This window comes from Musa acuminata, unplaced genomic scaffold (genome assembly GCF_036884655.1).
Source record: "Musa acuminata AAA Group cultivar baxijiao unplaced genomic scaffold, Cavendish_Baxijiao_AAA HiC_scaffold_1126, whole genome shotgun sequence".
NCBI classification, from domain to species: domain Eukaryota; kingdom Viridiplantae; phylum Streptophyta; class Magnoliopsida; order Zingiberales; family Musaceae; genus Musa; species Musa acuminata.
Genome location: NW_027021339.1, coordinates 4,791,538 through 4,796,537, shown reverse-complemented (window position 1 = coordinate 4,796,537; position 5,000 = coordinate 4,791,538).

Below are 5,000 nucleotides of genomic sequence, written 5' to 3'. Positions count from 1 at the left end.
TGAGATGGCTGACATTTTGCTCCGCTCACGACGGTCACCGCGCAACGCAAGAACAGGCCAAAAACTTGCCAAAACGGCCCAAAAACGGGCCAAAACTGGCCATTTTTGGCTGCGCGAGCGAGCGGCGAACAGCGAGCGAAGCGAGAGGCAGCACCGTCCCTGCTATACGAAAGCCCCATCCAGCCCTGTGCCACCCGGGGGGTTCCAGGGTGCTGAGATGGCTGACATTTTGCTCCGCTCACGACGGTCACCGCGCGACGCAAGAACAGCCCAAAAACAGGCCAAAACGGCCCAAAAACGGGCCAAAACTGGCCATTTTTGGCTGCGCGAGCGAGCGGCGAGCGGCGGACAGCGAGCTAAGCGAGAGGCAGCACCGTCCCTGCTATACGAAAGCCCCATCCAGCCCTGTGCCACCCGGGGGGTTCCAGGGTGCTGAGATGGCTGACATTTTGCTCCGCTCACGACGGTCACCGCGCGACGCAAGAACAGCCCAAAAACAGGCCAAAACGGCCCAAAAACGGGCCAAAACTGGCCATTTTTGGCTGCGCGAGCGAGCAGCGAGCGGCGGACAGCGAGCGAAGCGAGAGGCATCACCGTCCCTGCTATACGAAAGCCCCATCCAGCCCTGTGCCACCCGGGGGGTTCCAGGGTGCTGAGATGGCTGACATTTTGCTCCGCTCAAGATGGTCACCGCGCAACGCAAAAACAGGCCAAAAACTGGCCAAAACGGGCCAAAACTGGCCATTTTTGGCTGCGCGAGCGAGCGGCGAGCGGCGGACAGCGAGCGAAGCGAGAGGCAGCACCGTCCCTGCTATACGAAAGCCCCATCCAGCCCTGTGCCACCCGGGGGGTTCCAGGGTGCTGAGATGGCTGACATTTTGCTCCGCTCACGACGGTCACCGCGCGACGCAAGAACAGGCCAAAAACTGGCCAAAACGGCCCAAAAACGGGCCAAAACTGGCCATTTTTGGCTGCGCGAGCGAGCGGCGAGCGGCGGACAACGAGCGAAGCGAGAGGCAGCACCATCCCTGCTATACGAAAGCCCCATCCAGCCCTGTGCCACCCGGGGGGTTCCAGGGTGCTGAGATGGCTGACATTTTGCTCCGCTCACGACGGTCACCGCGCGACGCAAGAACAGCCCAAAAACAGGCCAAAACGGCCCAAAAACGGGACAAAACTGGCCATTTTTGGCTGCGCGAGCGAGCGGCGAGCGGCGGACAGCGAGCTAAGCGAGAGGCAGCACCGTCCCTGCTATACGAAAGCCCCATCCAGCCCTGTGCCACCCGGGGGGTTCCAGGGTGCTGAGATGGCTGACATTTTGCTCCGCTCACGACGGTCACCGCGCGACGCAAGAACAGCCCAAAAACAGGCCAAAACGGCCCAAAAACGGGCCAAAACTGGCCATTTTTGGCTGCGCGAGCGAGCAGCGAGCGGCGGACAGCGAGCGAAGCGAGAGGCATCACCGTCCCTGCTATACGAAAGCCCCATCCAGCCCTGTGCCACCCTGTAACGGACAAACTTCTAAACAAAATGTTGGATGTAATGCTTATGTCTGTCCGTTGTCTTTTGGCATGTTCATGCCTTGTACAGAATGTAAAGGGGCGGCCGAAGGCTTAATAGTCCCATTTTAGTTGGGTTGGTGGCCTCTTTAGGCTTGTAAATAAAGGTTGTGTCATGTGGACACGTTCGAGAGCTTCTCGGTCTGTAATGGACCATTTTACCCTTTGTTGTGCCACTATTCAGAGCTTGTAAAGTCTGTTTGTAATTTGCATTGTCTATGAAGTGTTTTTCGGACATGTTTGCTTGTGGATCCCGATTGAGGCGTTCTCTTTAACCCGTTCTCTCTTTTGTTGGTCCTAAGGGACAATGGGAGGCTTCGGGGAGGCTGACCTTTGCGGACGGACGCGCGAGGGTGCCGCACGCCTTAGGCAAAACCAGCTAAGGTCGTGACAGTGTGGTATCAGAGCCGGACAAGCACTCATAGAAACACTTGACATGCAAACGTGGGGGACCTAGCGGGGCTGCGTTGAGGGCAGTCAGCACACGCGCGACCGTTTGAGGGAAAACGGGCATGGAGATGTAGGGAAAAGAGTCGCTCAGAGGAGCGGGCATCTGAGATTGGCATTCAGAGGAATGGCCAACCCTTCGCGCAAGAGGCACCACGAGAACAGGCAAGCTTGGAAGAATTTGGAGCGCACAAAGGTTGGGATGGCTGAGTTTGAGCTACGGCTCAACGTTGACAACTTTACTTGATGGTGCTCAAGGCAAGCGAGGCGCTTGGCAAAGGACGAGACCATGCAAAGTGGAATGAGTTGCTCAGCGACCGAAAGAGTTGTGCAAAGCTCACAGAGGTGAGGGGAATTGCTAACTCGAAGAATTCGGTACTCATGCATGGGCTTGTATGCGGACGATGGATTGTTCGTGGCCATCCCAAGGCGGTCGAGACTCGGCGCCATGGAGCATTGAAACTTTCTCTTCGACATGCGAAGGATACGTCCGGAGGAGGCTGAAGTGTGCAACGAGTTCAGCATGTTGCTAGGCCTTGAGGGGTGCAGCGGTGGCTGTATTGACGTGGAGGCGCAATCTAGCAAGTGCGTTTGCAAGAGGCAGAACAATGCACAGTTTGTTCAGCAGATCGGAGTAGTCCAAGGGGATGGTGGTCTCCGAAACGAAGAGAGATGTTGCTCCAACGGGACAGTTATCCAGGAGGGATAAGTCTCAGCTCTCCAGAGGGAGAATCATGTGAGACGGACTTCACATGTTGAGGAGGAGTACCTCACAAACAACAACTCCACGAAGCTCGATGGACTGAGCAAGCGGCGAGGAGTCGTCGCATGATCTCGCTTGAGAGAATGCATTGGTGGATGCATTGCGAGATCAAGTGGGGGAGCGACCCAAAGCAACTCAAATGGAGGCACACTTGGAGTCGATATGGAGATCGGACTCAAGGGAGGGCTGACCCGTGGAATGGTGGGCGCGACGGCCACCATCGACTCAATGCAAAAACGAGGAGCGGAGCAACTTGGGTGTAACTTGGCGAAGTACCCAAGCCGCATGAAGGGAGCCAGCATAGAAGTTGGAACATGGAGCAGAGGCACAGCGCTTTCCCTAGACAGAGGTCAAGGACATGAACTCTTGTAGAGGCAGGAGTAGAATCATGCTGTTCCCTGGGTCCTTCATTCTGACAGAGCGGACTCATCTTGCATGGTGCCAAAGACGAAGGGAGCTTCGGGGCACATGCACCTTATCTCGGAGGAGCATTCGATGGAGGAACTAAGGCGACTCAATTTGCGGAGGCGAAGTTGGGTACAGAAGGCCTTAGCACGGGGCAAGAGGACGCAGAGGCAGGTACTCTTGAAGAATATGCCACAGTGTTGCCATTCGAGTTGCTATGAAGGAAGCAGTGCGTAGTGGAGATTGTGCTGGTAGGGGCAGAGGCCCAGGATCCAGACAATGGTGCACAAATTACAGCGAAGTCGGTGGACTTCGGGAGCTACTAGGCGACGGACTGTCCTAGAGCGGTGCTTCATCTAGGTGTGACCCAAGAGTGGGTGGATGAAGGTCGATTGCCAAAGGAGCGAACAAAATCGAAGGTGAAGGAGACCCTGCGATGTATTGGCAGAGGCCACACATGGAGGGTTCACAATTCGAGTTTATTCCACAAGGATCAGAATGCAATGGAGATGTCACCAGGAGGCGACATGGTGCAGCGGATCGTGGTGGAACAGTTCGTGGCAATGCGACACACACGACAATGTCCCGTGAGGGATGAGATCATATGGAGGTATGATCGGGAGCTACTGGGAGCTCCGCTTTGGTGAACAACACGACGGCAAGAAGGGCTATGGATTCAAGGAGTGAAGGCCATGGTACCGCAGAGGCGGGTCTTCCGGGCGTGCACCGAATTTTGCATCGGATGAAAACCTTGGTCATCAGCATATGGGGGCTGGGTTCCACCAAGGGAAAAGTTCGAATGCAAGTACCAGTGAGTCCCATGAGAGGGACTTGATCATGCAGAGGTATGATCGAAGCAGCTGGAGAGTTGGACTGCTCCAGAACTCATATTCGCTTAAGGGAGCCCGACAAGTCAGAGGACAAGGTCGAGTAAGCGAACGTTGCTACCAAGGAAGCTAAGGAGAACAGAATCGGTGCAAACCCTACAATGTGATGGCAGAGGCCATGCATGGGAGTTGCAGTCTGTCTTTCCATCGACCAAACAGACTGCTTGGAGAACACAGAGGTGTTGAAGCAGGAGGTCGAAAGGGGCGAGGAAGCGACGATGAGTCCAGAGGGACTTAGCTACCCAAAATCAAGCATCAGTTAGAATGGAGGTGGACTCAGAGGAGTGCCACGGAGACATCTCTACTGATTGTGAAGGAAAGGGATACAGAGGCGAAGCGACGGATAGTAGGGCCATGGGCATGGCAGCGCCATGGTACCGCAGAGGCGGGACTTCCGTGCAAGTCATTGATCCCTTGCTCTCACGGAGGGAGAGCGCTTGGTCGTGAAAGGGGCCGAGGAGGTGGAGCATGCAGAGGCAATCTCCAAGTACCGAGACAAGGCTGAAGGGCAGAGGCCAAGAAACTTCGTAAGACCGGTGTCAACAAGTTTCTCATCAAGATAGCCGTAAGTGAAGGACTTCGGGTCATGCAAGAGTGCACGACCAAGGAACGAAGCAGGCAGTACGTGGTGCTGTACCTTTGCTACTCAGTGGAGTAGGCGGCAGGGTTGATGGAGAAGACGGTACAATCCCAGAGGCGACCTCATCTATCAGAGAATTACTCCAAGTTGGGGTGAAAACTTCCTGCATTCCAGAAGTTCAATGGCATTGAGAAGGTGAATCACAGTAGCTAACTCAACGCAAGGAGTGCAAACACTTCAAGTGCTTCAGAAGTGTGAGCAAAGAGCAGGCGAAGGCCAGTAACCAGCTCGATGCATGAAGTACAACCTCGAGGAGGCGGGCGAAGTCAAGTAACCTTTGCCTTCTCAACTCTTAAGAG